Consider the following 19,330-nt stretch of genomic DNA (forward strand, 5'->3'; position numbering starts at 1 on the left):
TTTGACAAGTCCCTTTTTGATAAGGGCTTTCTCTATTTTAAGTCCTTGAGCTACGACATCTTTGAAATTGTCAGAACATTTTATGTCTAAATAAAATTCCATTTCCTCATTTAAGTTTGAAATAAAAATTTCAACTAATTGCTCTTTGGGAATGGGAAAGGAATGTCTACTAGAAAGGTGTCTCCATCTTTGTAAGAATGTTGAGAATAACTCACCATTCTTTTTTTTTGTATTGCATAGATCAGCCATGGAGACATCCCGTTCTATGTTATGCGCATGATGAGTGATAAATTTTTGTATGAGGTCCTCAAAGGTCCTGATCCCACAAGGTAGGTGTGAGAACCATTGAATGGATGAGCCTCCCAAAATTTGGGGAAAGAGGTGCATTAAATATGTGTCCTCATATGCAACCTCTAAGCAGGCAGAGAAAAATTCTCGCACATGATCTCTAGGGTCTCCCTTTCTATTGTATTTATCAAACTTTGGGGTTTTGAAGGTGCGTGGGAAAGGAGGTATGTATATGTTTCTATTAAATGGATATGGACATATATCTTCAAGAGCATATTTCTTTTGTGTCCTTCCTGAGTGCACTTGTTGGGTGAGGTCTTGCATCTGTTGTCTTAACATATCCATTTCTGTAAGATGGGGGGGATGTTTCTGTGTTGATAGTTATCATCATTGTTATGTGTATTCCTTGCCTCCCTTTCACCATGATTTTGTTCTTTTCGATGACTATGTTGGGCTTGTTCTGGTATATCCTTAAGTTGTGATATGTCAAAGTCAGGAGGAAGTTTGGCTCCTTCTTGAGAAAGTTTTAGAAAATGGACATCAGCACTTCCCTTGAGAATTTTTTCAAAAAGTCTGTTAAATTTGGGGTTGCTAAGTGTGTCTTTTATTTGTTCTTGTGTAGGGGTCTATGGGTCTCCTCTTCTGGAAAAGGGGTTAACGTTCGCTTCTTCTTCTTCCTGTTGTCCTCTCCTCTTCTAGAAAAGGGGTTAACGTTCACTTCTTCTTCTTTCTATTATCCTCTCCTCTTCTGGAAAAGGGGTTAATGTTCACTTCTTCTTCTTCCTGTTGTCCTCATTTTTGTTTTAAAAAATGAAGGACCATTACATTAAATTTTTGTCAAAAAATGAAAATTTTACTCTTTGGAACACTTCCCGAGGCATAATTTTGCCTAATCCTTAGACTGGCTTAATCCTCAGTCCATCCTCGAACCAACTTTCAAATTTCATTGCATTCTGGATTCATTTGCTATGTCTTTCCTTCAATTTTGGGTTTTTTCTCCCTGATTGTAGGTGGGAAATTTTCCTTGAATTGCAAGTTTTAATGATTTCTTTTGTTTTGGTCTTTCTAGGGAAATTTTTGGCTAATTACAAGTGCACTTTATTGAGAAAAGAACTTGTAACTTACCTTTTATTTCCCCCTTGATGCCTTTTGGCTTTTTAAGTTATGATAGGGATTTTTTGGATAAGTTACAAGTTAATTTTAAATTACATGTTTATAAATAACTTGTAATTCTTTTCTAAAACCCCTATTTTAATGTCTTTTGCTTGTAATAGGGATTTTAATCCCCTATTACATATGTGCAAGTTATTAAAACTTGTTGTAGGGATTTTATTTTCACTTTACAAGTAATTTGTAACTCACACATCTCTCTCCAAAACCTGATTTTGCCTAGAAATGAAATAAAGTGACATTTTAAACTTGCTATTTTGCCCAAAAAACCTGATTTTCTTCATAAAGTGCAAATTGCAGAATTTTAAACTTGTAATTTCATTTCTAAAACCCGATTTTGCAATGTTGAGGATAAAGTGACAATTAAAACTTGCTATATGGGAAATAAAACCCGATTTTCTCTACTGCATGTAAAATTAAACTTGCATTCCTTTTCCAGAAACCCGACTAGCCAAAGGAAGGCGATTTTATTGGAAATTTGAAGCATTATTGTGGAGAATTTTTGGGAGCTAGAAGGTGTTTGGTATTCTTCCCTATTCTCATGCATTTGCAAACACGTATCACACCATTTGAGGTGTATGATTGCTGGTTTTTTGGTGTTGAATAAGCAAACACATTTTTACCAAAACCATGATTTTCTCTCTCAAGTTGCCACGTATCTCCAACCTCCTAAGTCATTTTTTCTTTCTATGCTAAGGCGTTGAAGTTTGAAGGAGATTTGACCCCTTCTTGGGCCATTTTATTTGCATTTGGTGCCACGTTTTCCTGCTTATGGCATTTTAGTAAAAACATGGCTAGGGTTTCAGATTGCGGTTAATCTCTATTTAAGAGCTATCCTTTCTTCTTTCAAAGACTAATCATCTTTTGAAGAGGCATTTTCAGATTGAAACAAGGTATGTTTTCTTTTCTTTTCTTGTTTTATTTTCTTGTTTTCTTATTTTTCCTTTCTAGTTGTAGATTTATATATATGTTGATTTTGAACCAAAAATCGGTTTTGTGAGAGAGATTTTCCCCTTTGAAAAGTAATTTTTGAATTGCATTGTTCTTCCCTATTTTCCCTCTTTACTTGTATTCCAGATTTTAAATCTTGATTACAAGTTGGATGAAAATCATTGTTCTTCCCTTACGGTTAAAAAAATTTAACCATCTTTTGTTGAAATTCCAAGTTGCAAAGATGAAAATACCCATCCTTCCAAAATTGGGTTTTTAGAACTGGATTGCATGTTCAAAGTGTTTCCCATTTTCATGAAAATGTCATTCCCAAAATCTTTCCATTTTTATCCATCCATATCGTCTATATCCGTACTTTCCATTCACGTCATTTCCCGCAAGTCTAATTCTCATTTTTCACTCATTTCTCCATTTTCCATTTTACAAGTATACTTGCATTCGAGTTTTAAAAATCCAATTGCATGTGCATTCTCCCCAAGATCCGAAATTGGTCAAAGTCAAGATTCCTAGCATTTCCCATTTATTTCCCATCTTTCTCTCACAAAAATGTGAAGTGCAAGAGTTGGAGTTCTTCCCATTTGAAGGAGCAAAAATGATGGTTGCAACTAATTATGATGTTGCTTTAACACTTTTAAGTCTTCATTGCAGTATACCAGGTTGTCCTTCAATGTTAGATTTGTCGTCATCTCCAATTCCAAAGAAGATGAAGTATAAATATGATAAGTACCAAAATCAGGTTTCACCTTCTCAAGTTTCCTCTCCTTTGGATCACATAAAAGATACAGAGATAGGGCATGTGGATATGTCAAAATTTGTCGAGAGGGTGGAGGATCCACAGGATAGCAATATGTAGCAGCTGTTGGACAATCATATCCATCATGCATCTTCTTTTCCAGTGGCTGCCCTAGAACCTGAATTTATTCTCGCTTGAACCCATCGCTTTGACAAGGAGACAAGAACCATTAAAAATGATGATGGTGAAGCAATAATCTGCCTTGACGCAGACACAATTCAAAAAGTCTTTAGAATACCACCAGCACTTGTTTATATGGAAATCTCTAAAGATAGTGCAACTGAGTACTATTTCAAAAGGGAAAAGGACTGCAAGCGTCATATTAACAGGTGGATTCATTAGCCATGAGACACCTTCTCAAGGTGGGCTAAGTTGTCCCACTGTGACTTCAAGTGGGAAATTGGAGACATCATAACTCTCCTCAGTAGGATGATGGGTCTTGAACACTCCAATGTTTTTGAACCCTGGTTGTACCAGTTCATAATGTTCATAAAGCAGTCTTGTTGGTCTCAAAGTCTGATTTCCTTATCCTCTACAAGAATTCTTCAGCCTTAAGGTTCTTAGAGAGAGAAATAACAGGAAACAGAAAAAAAAGACAACATATGAAAAGGTTTATACAGAAACCTCCTACACTTTAAGCTTCCACTCAGCTTAGGTGGGTATACCCTTTGCGATCATTCTTTCACAGCTACAATTAAAGACTTACAGAGAAAACAAGTGCCAACCTTTGCAAACCCTATCTCTTTGAACATAATTGAACATAAAAGTAAGACTTGTATTCATTTTTTATTGATCAACAAGAAGGTCATGAACTGCAACAAGTTATACCAGTGCCTTATCCGGGCCTCAGAGTCATTCAAAATTGAACAAGAACTGACAGAAGAAACTTACATACATTTCATTAATTCTACTAATCACCAATGAGAAGATTTAAGTGTATTTAATTTCCCTCCTCGAGAGAACAACCTAAAACATTTTCGTAAAATTGCTTGGCAACTTATTTAATTAAACAACCCTAGATCATCTAATCAAAATGGTAACCAATCACACAAATGACAAGATAGCATGAATTAAGACTCAAAATGTTCTAATTTGTATATTAATATCCTCCATCAAATTTTACATAACTCAGAATGATCTCCAAAAAACATCAGAAAAAACCCTAAATATTTTTTTGCCAGAGCTTCTTTACAAAATTCTTGTGATAATCTATTCTTTAGTCCTGGTATCCATCTATAAAATTATGGATGCATACAAGCTTCAGACATTCCTAAGAATAGTTTGTTACAACAACAATTTCTTTCAAAAAGGAGCTACAAGTCACTTTCAACCCCAACAGCCTCTTCAGTTTGTTGCTCCACTCCAACATCTTCTAACTATTCTGGGACTTCCTCTTCTTGCACCACATACTTTGTGGTCCACTCTTGGAACACGTCATCACCAGGCCATGAGAAGCTAACAATTTTTTCTTTCAACTTAGCTAACATTTTCCAAGAGTTTCTCACTTTCTTAACCTCTGATTCCAGAAAACCGTAATGTGATTTTATCTTCTCTATTTCCTCAATTGTCTTGACAAACAGAGATGTGTAATCCGTATTGATGATTTTATTCACCCTTAGAGAAAAATTAGCTCCTAACTCATCAAGCCATACTTGTTTGTCCTTCAACTGATCTGGACCAACAAAACCCCTAGGGAACAATTCAAACTTGTGCTCAATATATTCCTTCCTGTACAAATAGACTTTTCTCTCTACACCAGCTCTTCCTTTTGATAGCCTGGTCATTCTTTTTGCTAACTCAATTGTGGATTTAATAATGGCATCAGATCTTGCCTCCTCATAAGATGCACACATGAGTTCTAAATCCACTTCCCTAGGCATCCACTTCCCTAAAATAGTCTCCAAAGTAGCCTTGTCTTCATTCTACTCACTCAAAATATCCTAAATCTTCTTCATGTTAGTGTGCACAATGGGGGCTTCTACTGTATCAACAAAACTCAAAGTTTTGGCTTTTACCTTTTCTTCATATTTATTTGCAAACAGGGCCTGAGCCTGTTTTAACTTTTCCAATTCATGTTGAATGGTCTCAACTGGTTGAAACTAGAGGTCATGGGAGAAGGGGGAAATTCAACAATAGGACTGGTGGGTGGAGGTCTTGCTGGAGAAGATGCAATCATCAGAGTACAGGATTCACCTCCTTGGTGTTGTCTTGCTTATTGACTCTGTAGTCTAGCAATAATACTATCCCTGTTGGCTACCTCCCTTTTGGCTTCATTATAAGCCTTTAGAATTGTTTCTAGTCTCACTTGGAGATCAACTCTCTCCTTTGCTTCTTTCTCAGCCACTGCCACACTAAACTTCACAGTTTCAAGAAATGTGCTGGTAGCTTCCACCACTCCTGTGTCCTAGACTCTTTTAACAATCATCCCTCCTAGGAAATTAGATTCTGAGGTATCCTTCCTTCTTCTACTCTCATCCCTCTTTAAGGACCACATGACCAAAGCAACATTATCCATGCTGAATGTCACTCCTTCCATAGGATTGGTTTCTTTTCTGACTACTTCAAGTACCAAGGCATCTGCTATATCCCATTCAGGGAGGATTAGAACACCAACCTTTGACACCATTTCCCTTCCTGCCTCAGGAGTGATGGCTTTAAATTCTGCCATCATTTCTTGTTTCACCTCCTCCTCTATTGAAGTTGCATCTTTGTGAGGCTGCTCACTCTTCCTCTGTTCACACTTTGCCTTGAATTGCTCTATGTTTTTCTTCCAAAAAAATTGCATGAAGGCCCCTATTGTGACAAAATTACTATCAGCTAGGAAATCCTCACTGGCTTGCTTGACAACAGGGTCTAGCTCCTTACCTTTGAACTCATCTATAGTTAAGTTCATCTCAGAACCGGGTGGCTCTTCTAGCATTCCCTCTTGTTTCCTCATATGTATAAGCAATCTCTTCGAGACTCCCTAACTACAACAATTGTTTTGCTACTGCCTGTTCATCTCCTATATGGATAGGGGATTGTTATGGAGAGTACAGAGACTCACTTGTTTGCACTTCATTCCCCTCCCTTTGCCTCTTAGGGGAGTCTTGGATGTCCATGACATCTTGAATTGCTCTCTTCCCTCTTGAAGTAGAGGGCTCACTTGTTATTAGCGTCAACACACTATATTTTGACTTCTTATGCATTAGATAATTACTCGAAGGGATGGCCTTAACAAAGGCAGGCTTAGCTAGAACTAACTTAGCCTTGTCAGAATTATCTCTTATTATAGCTTCCCTCTTTTGTTTTAGAGTTTGCATCAGGTCTTCAAAATAAAGAACTAAGAATTTAATCTTTTCCTCAAAGGGATTAAAGTTAGACAGAGGGTCATAACTACTATCAAACTGATGAATAAAATCAAGAGCCCTTTTGTATGCCACCCACTTTTCTTTCCTCAATTCCTGCTCATCCAAATTGAATTCATTTCTATTCAAATCCTCACGGAAATGGAATTGGTGTGGCCTACCTTTACATACTGTTCTCTTCTTGAACATGCCATTGAAAAAATCCTCAGGGTCAACAAACCTGGATACTGCAGTAGACAACCTATATGGTTGAAAGAAGTCATCAAAGTGTTTCCAACCACCTTTAGTGATTACAAATTGATGAGCCACGGTGATAGTTGGGAAAATGGTCCCTTTTCCCCTATTTGTTATCTCTGCCTCTTGTACACCCCTAATTTTCTTTAGGACCTCTACAATTCCTATCTTCAATGGGACTTGATAGGGAAATAAATATGGAGTGCCTCTGAAACCATAAACTTTGAAAACTATAGAAATAGGGTATAAGTATATGTCACCCCAGTTGTGCACAATCTTGACACCTTCAACAAATTCCTTAGGCCTAAGGAATTCTAAAAGAACTTTGGGAATCCTAGGCATCTTTGAGCATACAAGAATCCTTATCTTAGATGCAAGGCATCTGTCATACTTTAGGTAGCTAGCATCATCTCTATCCTAGTACAAAATGGTGCTCCACAATTGTACATGCATCTCTTCACCATCCTTTTCCTTAACTAGATCCAGTTCACTAGCAAAGTAATCAACACCTTTAAATAAAAACATATGCATGAGAAGGGAGTACCATCCAAAAGGTCTGTCTACCTTACCACTTTTTATCCCTATCAGTCCTGAATGGATTGCATCAGTGAGATAAGGTGCATAATCAAATGTTACTGCCAGAGAGGGGTTTAGAATCTGTGCTATCATTAGCATATAATGGGTTGGCATAGTTGTTTCAGCATCTTCCCCAAAGATCTGATATAGTGACCAATACATGCCTTTAGCCCTTAGAGTAAACAAATTCAGAGAGAAAGGTTCCATGGTACTAGGGCCTACAACAGTTAGCCCTCCTATTTTGACAAAAAATTCCTTGAAAGGGCCACTCCTGAGGTGATATCTCTACACATTGTAAACCTGGGCTAATGTTTCAAAATTGATAGGCTCTAAGTAATTTGATACCTCACTGAGCTTAAACACTTTCCTAAATTCATTGTCATTGATCTCAATTAAGGCTCATCCATTCAAATTCCTAATACACTTAGCCACAGGGTCATAATTGTGTGCAATTTGGGTTAACAAATCTACATCCATGAAAACCTCAGGGACTATAAAATTTCCTACATCTAATTTGCATATACTATTCATTGGGGCAAGGGCATGTCTCTGACCGAATACTACTTTGAAAAGACTCGGACTTGATATCCCTATATGTGGATCCCTCAACCAGTTACCTTTGTCATACAAACCGTCTCCAATTCTTAGACGAGGGCTTTGGGTAGCAATTCTTTAATTTTGGTTGCTGCATTTGTGGACATGGTCAGTTGTTCCAAGAAATCATCACATATGTTTCTATCCTGATAATTCACCTTCCTTGTGAAGTCCCTTCTTGGTGCCATCCTGGAATCACAATTATATTAATTAAAATTTTGACTAACCTTTGAGAAAATGAGCATGCAATGATCCCAATTCAAGTAGTTGTAGTCAAGCAATAAGCAGAAACTCGTTGGTTGTTTGAAGAAATTCGCTCTGTGCACTGACTCCTCTATAGAACTCTTCGAAATGATGCCAACATCCAATTGATGTGAAGCTGAATACGATAGTAGAGCAATGAATTGAAGCATTTAAAACTACATGCTTCGGTAATCAATTCATAATCGAATTCACAGCCGAATTCAAAAAATGGCTCCAACGGATCATAATATTCTCTAAGTGTTTCGCCTTTCGCTATTTTGTAGAGGTTAAAATCCTTGCACTTTTTCATTGCGTAGCAACACTATCCTTTAGATCCTGAGAAACCCACACGTCTTTTACCTTACCTGGGTCAAGCTGATTAAAACCGGTCCCTACCTTCCTTTCGTTGTTTCACAGAGCATAAACCTTACGCATCTCTTCCATGCGAAACAACGCCATCCGTCAGATCTTCCACCATCTGCTCAACCTTTACTCTACACAGTGACCACTTATCTTTTCACTAACTACATGGAAGTTATTACCACTAATGGTTTTTGCTACTTTATGAAGCTGAAAACCCTGCATCTCCGGGCTGCGAAACAACGCCCATTGTTGGATCCCGCTCAAGATGTGTAACCTTTAACACCTTTGTTCCTTTGAAGTGGGCCCTCCACACGGAATCCACCTACCTTATTTGGTGCGAGTAGATAATTCTTACATGTCAGTCCTTTATTTGCTCAAGAATTCCATTGGGCTCCACATCTAGACTACCACATGTTCTATTTTACCATGGGTTTCAACACCATTGCCGCTCAGTCAAAAAAGGTCGTACACCATCTACTTGGAAACACATGTCATACTGATAGATCATTATTTGTCCTAGTTGGACATCCAGTTGTTCCGCCACATCATCTATTGTGCAATCGCTACCTCATTTTGCTACTTCGTGAAAGGTCAACCCCACATTGCTTTTGGCTGCGAAACGACGTGGGCCATTAGATCTTGAGCCAGATGCTTAACTGTTAACTTCATTCTTTAACCTAGCCACCTGGGTCCACCATCTCTTTTTCTCTTTCATGGACTTTAAACCTTTGGCAACTTTTCTTCGCGAACCAACACAAATCGTTAGATTAATTGGGAGATGCACCTTCTTTAATTTCCATGTTAGCTTTTCACCGGGCCCATTACCTTTTTGCTACTTTGCGAAAGGTAAGTTTCGCACATATTTCCTTCGCAAACCAACACGGACCACTCGATCAATCTTGAGTTGATCGGTCTTTAACCGTAGAATCTGCTTACTTTCCGGGCCCGCTACCCTTTCGCCACTTTGTGAAAGGTATGTCTCGCACATATCCGGGCTGCGAAACAATGCGGTCCTTTAGATCTCTTGCGAGATGATAATCCGTTAACCTTCCTTGTGACCATTTTCGCCAGGCCCACCGCCTTTTCGCTACTTCGCGAAATGTAAACCTCGGGCTACTTTAGGCTGCGAATCCACGCACACCACCAGATCAGCTTCGAACTTGCATGGTTTTTATAGGGCTCGACAAAGAAATCAAAACTTAGGTTAAGGGCACAGATAAAAGATTTAATAATGACCTGCCTAAGGCAATTCATAAAGGGGGGACCCTTTCACAATGGACCTACCCTTCCGATTAAGTGGAAAAAAGGTAACACAAAAATAGAACGCAAGGGCTTTCAAAACATAGGAGGGGTTAAATTTCAAAAACCATAAACCCTTTTTGACCCAAAAAAATAGAGGCAACATGAAATGCTAAGCACAACCTTGCAGATTTTAGCCAAATTATGAAGCAAAATCACCCAAGGTCAAAACAGTGATAACAACGGCTCTGATTGGGGATGGTTGATTGCAAAATCAATACAAGAATACTGAAAACTCTAGAGAACAGACCAAGACAAACACACAAAATACAAACATAAACAAACCTAATTATACATAGACTAAAAACCTACTATACATGGAATTAAGAGAAGTAATGCTTCAGGAATTGTCCATGCACTGGAAATTCCTGTACCTCACCATTCATTGTTTGCAAAAAATATGAATCTTTTCCATTCAGATTACAAACAACAGAAGGGCCTACCCATAATGACTCAAATTTCTTGTGTTTTCCTTTATCTTGCCCTCTTGCATTCCATTGAAGAACCATATAACCAATTTGAAACTTCCTTAGTGTGGTTCTTTTATCAAATAAATACTTGGATTGCAACTAGATCTTCAAATTCCTTTTATGGGCCAAAGTCCTGACTTCCTCCATTTTCACCATTTGTATCATTCTATCTTCCATAGGTTCAGATAACTCCATATCCTCAGCTTGCAAGAACTTGTATACAGGAAGAAGATTGTTGATTGGCACCCTAGATTGGATGCCATAAACCAATTCAAAAGGTGACACACCAATTGCTTTCTTGATAGTAACCCTATCTGCCCATAGGGCCAACTTCAATTTCTGGTCCCAAGACCTTTTGTTCTCCTCAAGTATTTTTTTAATAATATTCAGAAGGCTCTTATTGCTGGATTCTGCTTGTCCATTACCTTGAGGGTGATATGGTGAAGAATAAGACATAATTATTCCATGACTGGTACAAAATTCAGTGAACTCCTCTAATCTGAAGCTCATGGCATTGTCCATTACCAGTTTCACAGGAACACCAAATCTAGTTATAACATTATCCATTAGGAAATCAATAACAACTTTAGTAGTGGCTCTTCTAGTAGGTATAGCCTCAATCCACTTAGTGAAGTAATCAGTGGCCACTATGATCCACCTATGTCCTCTTCTAGATTTCTTAGCTATTTCCCCACTAAAATCAATATCCCATTTGACAAAAAGGGCTTCCACTATGACTGGGTTGAGGGGCAAAGCTCCCTCATACTTCAATTTGGAAGAAATTTTTTGGCATGGGTCACATCTCCGAACATGTTCATGGGCATCTTTGAACAAAGTAGGCCAATAGTATCCAACCCTGACTATCTTATCGACAGTAGTCTTGGCAGAGTAGTGACCTCCACACACTCCATCATGCCTTTTAGCTTGGGATTTGTCTAAACACATCAACAATGCCCCATCCCTATTTCGCCAATATAGATCACCCTGAATAAGGACATACTTTTGAGATTTTAGCTTCAATGTCCTCCTCTGGTTGTGAGTCATCCCCTCTGAATATGTTGCATCCCTTAAAAAATGTACTATCTCTGAGTAGCAGGGCTGCGTCTCAATACTTGTGACCAGAATGTTCTTAATTTCAACATTATTCACCTCAACATCATGAAGGTTTGATTCAGCCATCAACTTAGCAAGACCTAAACCTCTTACCAATTTAGTAATTTTAATCTCTAGATCAAACTCTTGAATTCTGGTTATCCATTTGCACCTTTTACCAGTGACTTCAGATTGAGATAGAATGTCCTTGACAGCCGTATGTGGGACATAAGCACTTACTTGTGCATTCACAAGATATGGCCTAAATTCTTTTACAACCTTAACCAAAGCATATGCTTGTTTCTCCATGATTTTATATTTTAACTCTGCAACTTGTAGAGATTTACTATAAAAAGCTATAGGGTGTTCATGTCCTTCATTATCCTTCTGTGAAAGAACTGTAGCCATTGTATGATAAGAAGCAAAAGAAAATAGAGAGAAGGGCTTACTGTAATCAGGGGACTTCAACACTTGTGCCTCCTGGATAGCCCTTTTAATTTCACCAAAAGCCTTTTAAGCTTCTTCATCCCAGTAGAACTTTGTATCTTTCTTAAGCAATCTAACAATGGGCTTAACTATCTCTGCAAAAATGGCAATGAACTTTCTAACAAAATTTACCTTGCCCAAGAAGGACTGGATACCTTTGACACTTTTTGGCTTAGGTACATTGTTTATAGCTTCAATTCTTTCAGGGTTTATTCTAATCCCTTCCTTAGAGACAATATGCCCAAGCATCTTTCCTTCAGTGACAACAAAATGACACTTTTTTGGATTTAAAGAGACACCAAATTCCAGAGCTTTATTGAAAACCTTTTCCAAGTGCCCACAGTGGTCATCTGCCCTTTTGGAGAAACATGTTAAGTCATCTTGTTACACAACCATGATAATATTAATGAATTCCTTGAAAGCTACATCCATTGCTCTCTAGAAAGTAGCTCCAACATTTTTTAAACTGAAAGGCATTATTACATATACATATGTTCCCGAAGGGGTGGTAAAAGTAGTCTCGAACTGTTCAAATTCCTTCACTAACACCTGGTTATATCCTGAGAACCCATCCATCATAGACAACAAGTCACAACCAATCACTCTCTCCAACATTGCTTTCATATTAGGAGAAGAATAATTGTCTTTTAAAGAGGCAACATTTAAGTTCCTAAAATCAATGCAGAGCCTTATGTCCCCATTCTTCTTTCTAACTGAGACCAAATTAGATACCCATGATGAATTCCTTATAGGCTTAATGATCCCCCCTTCCCTCAACTTGGTTAACTATTGTTGCATTTTAATTTCTAAAAGGGGGTTGATGGGTCTTTGTTTCTGTCGAAAAGGCTTAGCATCTGGAAGCAAAGGGACTTCATGTTGAAATAGATCTTGTCTATACGCCTTTAGGTCTTCATAAGACCAAGCAAAAACATGCTTATATTTCTTCAATAAATTAATAAGGTTAATTTTGATGTGAGGAGACAATTTCTTTCCAATGTAGACCAACTTAGGGGATGATTTTGTCCCCAAGTTCACTTCCTCCAATTCATCTAACTTTGTGGTGGATTGCTGATGCAAATGACTGTCACTGTGACTGAACATACCTTCCAATTATACTAATCCTTTGGGTATTTCATTAGTTTCCAACTGAACCATGTCATTTCCAAACACTTTTTCTCTATCTTCCACCACTTCTACCAATGCATTGCAATCAATTTTTTGTCCATCATAGTCATCAATGCATTGTATGAATCTGAGAATGTCTTCATCATCTACAAACACTTGCCAATTGTATACATTATTAGGAATAGGAGGCCTAGCTTTTATCTCAATTGTAGATACACCAGTTAGTGTTACATCATCATTCTTTAATGTAACATTTTCTAAGAAATCAACCATGATGCTCTTTGATCTTCCTATCTAGTTAATAGAGAAAGCACAAAAATGTTCAATCACATCCCAAACAACATGTTTATACCTTTTCAGATGATCATTCTTCGATGCATACTTAGACCTTACCTGAGAAACAACCAACTCTGAATCCCCAAACACCCTTAACAATTGAATTCCATGCCTTTTAGTAATTTCAAGCCCCAATAACAAGGCTTCATATTCAACAGTGTTATTTGTACATTGGAAGGCTAACAAAAAGGAGTATTTGAAAGTTATACCTGATGGAGACACAAAAAGAACTCCTGCTCCAGACCCTTCTTTAGAACGAGCTCCATCAAAGTACATGTGCCACAAACCTTGCTGTTGAGATTCTAATTCAGTCACAATAGAATCAGTATTTTTTAACTGAGGTAAAATTGGTTGCATTCTAAAATTATCAAGATCTACATCAATCATGTAGTTTAACATACTAGGGTTTGTTTTCTCAATTACCCTAGGGGCACATGGTTCTCTATACAATTTAACCTGGCTTCCATTAATTGGGATTGTAGCATATGACAGATCCAACTGAACATTTCCACCTACTGCTGCAGCCCATTGTGTGGATAGTAGCATGCCATAATGAGGTTTTTTGTTAGTTACTATGACATCCATCTTATATGTTTCTTCAGGAAACGTTGCTATTTTTACTTCCACATCTTTCATTGTACCTATCACTGGTACTTCTCTGTTATCCATAGCATAACACTTTCCATACACAATACTTACTGACAATCCTAGTTCTTTCATGACACCATATGGCATCACATTTGCAGCAGCAGCATAATCTATCATGCAATTCTTAATCAATCTATTATTCACCAACAAAGTTACATAGAAAGGATCAACCTGTGAAGGCTCTTGTGTAATAGTTGCTCCCACATATAGTTTTGGAGTTTGCAACTCATGGTCCTTTTCACCCTTCATTGCACCTGAAGGCAAAGCTGTACTACTATCAGATATTTTAGAAAATAAAGATAGAACAGCTTCTCTATGTTCTTTTATTTTCAGTAATTCTACTAATGGAATTGTAACCTTCATCTGGGTTAGAGCCTAAGTCATATCAAAAGTGGAATTATTAATTAACTCAGTATTGATTTTATCTTTCTCTGCCTTAGGTTGACTAGCCTTCTTCACTGTAGCAGTCCCTTGTATATCACCAGTAGTATCATTATCCACATTCTTGGCTATATCTTTAGATTGGTCACTCTTTGCCTGACCATCTTGAGGCAAGGTGCCATTACTTGTTGTCTTCTTCTAAGATACTTCTTCTATGAACATTGAACCAGGTTCACCCTGATCTCCATCCTTTTTACTACTTCTCAAATTGTAATTATTCTTGGCTTTGGCTATGACAACCTTAGTAAGATTTCTTACTTCTTCATCACTAGGTCTTCTGAGATGAACTTCTTCATCTTCAATGGTTACCACATTCAAAGTAGGGTGCCAATCAAGTGTCAACTATCCTTAGTAAGATTCATTATTATTTAGCACATCATACTCACTAGATTCACTTTGTGAGGACTCATCATCACTTTCAATAACGGTTTCAAACATGTTAATATCAAGCTCACCCTCCTTTCTCATAGATTCTTCAAGGGCTTGAGCTACAACACACTGATGAGGAGAATGTGGTCCATCACAGGCCATGCACCAAGGAGTATTTTCCATATTATGAACATTTCCTCCTTTCAAAGGATCTGGGGTATCTTGGTTTTGAGTGTTTTTTGGCTTATCATTTTGAGGTTTGCCATCCTTCCAAGTAGTATTGTAAGGCATGCCATGCAATCTAGGAGGTCTATCTTGCCAATTATAATGAGGTTTTTCATTTTGTCTTACCTTAGCAGTAAGATCTTTCATGGCAGTCATTAACTTCTCTATTTTATCATCCTCCTTGGCAACTTTATTTGGATGCTGTTTTGATTCTTGCCACAACCTTCCATCAGTTCTCCTCCCTACTTTTCTAGATGCTTTCCTATTACTCTCCACATTAATGGCAATCCTAAAAGAATCTCTCAGATTGTGTGGGTTTTTATCCCTCAAGATGTAAGCCATTTTTGAATCAAAAGCATTATAATAAGTGTTCAAACACATATTATCATCTAACCTCATTACTTGGTAAAGCCTATGCATTGCTTTCTGAAATCTAGCATTGAAATCTATGAAAATCTCATTATCAAACTTTCTAATATTATTTAACTCATTGAGCATGAAGCTCACATTTTTTCTATCACCATATTGTTCCTGGAAGAAATTCTTAAAATCCTCCCAAGAACCAATGCTATTCACAGGCATACCTCTATACCAATCCCTAGCATCATCTACCAAAGATTGTACAAATAGTTTCATGATAACATCTTCATCTACAATTTCATAATCATTTATCAGATCATCAAATGATTTTAGATGCTCTTCTACACTGATTGCATTATTACCATCAAATTTATGAAGCCTATCTCTTAATTCGGTAGGAACATGGTTAGGATACCTTGGGATTCCATCAAAAAAGAGCTATCTATATAATTCCAAGTTAATGGGTCTTCTCTGGAACTGATTAGCATTAGATTTATTACCCATATTCATTCTCACATTGGAACAATGAGTCAGAGGGATCTAGCTACCTTGATTGGTAATAGGAGCTCGATTTGGTGGAGGAGTGCTCATAGGTAAGGTTGACTGAATCTTTACTGGAGGGAGTGAAGTAGGCTGAGGTAAAGGTTTACTCAAGTCCATTGAAGGAAAAATTATAGGAGGAGCCTTTAGATAGTTAATTTTCCATTTAACCTCTTGATTGGCTGCTTCTAATTCAACTTTCTCTAATTCCCTTTGCAACTCTTCTTTTTATTTTCTCATTATGTCTATTTCTTTCTCATGTGCAGACAGCATGTGAAAAACTTCTACTATGGTTTTAGACCCAGACCCATCTTCCATACATTTCTGTTTTCCTTTGTCAACAACATTCCTAACAGGTTGTGGGTCACTAAGGACCTCCCTACTTTGTTGCACAACAAATTTATATGCAGGGTTAATTTTAGCAACTAAATTTTCTCTAATGACTGGTCCTTTATCATCACTCTTGGCTTCTTCTTGGGTGAATAATTCAAGATCAACAATCTGTCTTAAAAGCCTATCCCTCTCGATCAATTTAGCTTTCACTTCCTTTTCCTTGTTTGCTTCCTTTTGTGCCCTTAGGGAAATTAAGTGATGAACTCTTCTATTGAGAGCCTCAATCTCTTGGGACACCTTATCTTCATCAGGGAACATTTCCTTAGAATCTGACACATTGACTTGGTCGATATCAACTAAACTAATATTCCCATCTATAGTTCTTGGTATAGAGTCCATCTTCATATTAGAGCTATTCCTATCCTTCCTAGAAATACTAGTATGAGAAATCTTTTGATTCAAAACCGGGACATTCTCATGATTACCAAACAAACCAGAATGGAAACCCAAAATATCCTGCTCAGATTCACGTGAAGAAGAATTTGAATTTGTGTATATGGGTCTATCTGATAACTTACCTGTATGAATGCTCTTTTGTACCCAAGCAACACTAGATGGCTCATGTGCAACGAATCTTTTTTGGCCCCTCGGTGTCTGTTCAGGTAGTCCCTCTTGCAATGTCTCTTGAGGATGTTTCCTTATAAATGACTCGATGTTTCTTCCTCTCTGTATTATACTTATTTCTCTTAAAAGAGTTATACTTATTCAATAGCACTGGTTATATTTGTCAGAGTCGCCACCCACAAATATGGGAAAAAGTAAACAAGTTTTGATGAATCACTTGTAGAGACTTGGATAACAGGAAAATTTTCAGATAGAAAGAGATGGCACAAATGAAAGATAATGCAATCTGCCACAAACTAACAAAGATTCAAACGAACTCCTGAGCTAATACAAGCACCAATTTATAACAGTCTCAAATTCTGATTTCCTTATCCTCTACAAGAATTCTTCATCCTTAAGGTGCTTATGGAGAGAAACAACAGGAAACAAAAACAAAAGACAACATATAACAAGGTTTATACAAAAACCTCCTACACTTTAAGCTTCCACTTAGCTTAGGTGGGTATACCCTTTATGATCATTCACTCACAGCTACAATTAAAGACTTACAGAGAAAACCAGTGCCAACCTCTGCAAACCCTATCTCTTTGAACATAATTGAACATAAAAGTAAGACCTGTATTCATTTTTTATTGATCAACAAGAAGGTCATGAACTGCAACAAGTTATACTAGTGCGTTATCCGGTCCTCAGAGTCATTCAAAATTGAACAAGAACTGATAGAAGAAACTTAAATACATTTCATTATATTCTGCTTAACTAAATTTATATATGTCTTACATATATAAACTCTCACCAACCATCAAATTCAAGCAAAGTTACTGATCAACAACGAGAAGATTTAAGTGTATTTAATTTCTCTCCTCGAGAGAACAACCTAAAACATTTTTCGTAAAATTGTCTGGCAACTTATTTAATTAAACAACCCTAGATCATCTAATCAAAATGGTAACCAATCACATAAATGAGAAGATATCATGAATTAAGACTCAAAATGTTCTGATTTGTATATTAATATCCTCCATCAAATTTTAACTAAATTAGAATGATCTCCAAAAAACATCAGAAAAAACCCTAAATATTTTTTTGCCAGAGCTTCTTTACAAAATTCTTGTGATAATCTATTCTTTACTCTTGGTATCCATTTATAACATTATGGATGCATACAAGCTTCGGACATTCCTAAGAATAGTTTTTTACAACTACAATTTCTTTCAAAAAGGAGCTACAAGTCACTTTCAACCCCAACGACCTCTTCAATTTGTTGCTCCACTGCAACATCTTCTAACTATTCTGGGACTTCCTCTTCTTGCACCACATACTTTGTGGTCCACTCTTGGAACACGTCATCATCAGGCCATGAGAAGCTAACATTTTTTTCTTTCAACTTAGCTAACCTTTTCCAAGAGTTTCTCACTTTCTTAAACTCTGATTCCAAAAAACCGTAATGTGATTTTATCTTCTCTATTTCCTCAATTGTCTTGACAAACAGAGATGTGTCATCTATATTGATGATTTTATTCACCCTTAGAGACAAGTTAGCTCCTAACTCATCAAGCCATACTTGTTTGTCCTTCAACTGATATGGACCAACAAAACCCCTAGGGAACAATTCAAACTTGTGCTCAGTATATTCCTTCCTGTACAAATTGGCTTTTCTCTCTACACCAACTCTTCCTTCTGATAGCCTGGTCATGCTTTTTGCTAACTCACTTGTGGATTTAATAATGGCATCAGATCTTGCCTCCTCATAAGATGCACACATGAGTTCTAAATCCACTTCCCTAGGCATCCACTTCTCTAAAATCTGCTCCAAAGTAGCCTTGTCTTCATTCAACTCACTCAAAATATCCAAAATCTTCTTCATGTTAGTGTGCACAATGGGGGCTTCTACTGTATCAGTAAAACTCAAAATTGTGGCCTTTACCTTTTCTTCATATTTATTTGCAAACAAGGCTTGAGCCTGTTTTAACTTTTCCAATTCATGTTGAATGGTCTCAGCTGGTTGAAAACCAGAGGTCATGGGAGAAGGGGGAAATTCAACAATAGGACTGGTGGGTGGAGGTCTTGCTGGAGAAGATGCAATCATCAGAGTAGAGGATTCACCTCCTTGGTGTTGTGCTGCCAATTGACTTTGTAGTCTAGCAATAATACTATCCCTATTGGCTACCTCCCTTTTGGCTTCATTATAAGCCTTTAGAATTGTTTCTAGTCTCACTTGGAGATCAACTCTATCCTTTGCTTCTTTCTCAGCCACTGCCACACTGAACTTTGCAATTTCAAGAACTGTGCTGGCAACTTCCAACACTCCTGTGTCTTGGACTCTTTTAACAATCATCCCTCCTAGGAAATTAGATTTTGAGGTATCCTTCTTTCTTCTACTCTCATCCCTCTTTAAGGACCACATAACCAAAGCAACACTA

This window comes from Cryptomeria japonica, chromosome 4 (genome assembly GCF_030272615.1).
Source record: "Cryptomeria japonica chromosome 4, Sugi_1.0, whole genome shotgun sequence".
Classification (NCBI taxonomy): domain Eukaryota; kingdom Viridiplantae; phylum Streptophyta; class Pinopsida; order Cupressales; family Cupressaceae; genus Cryptomeria; species Cryptomeria japonica.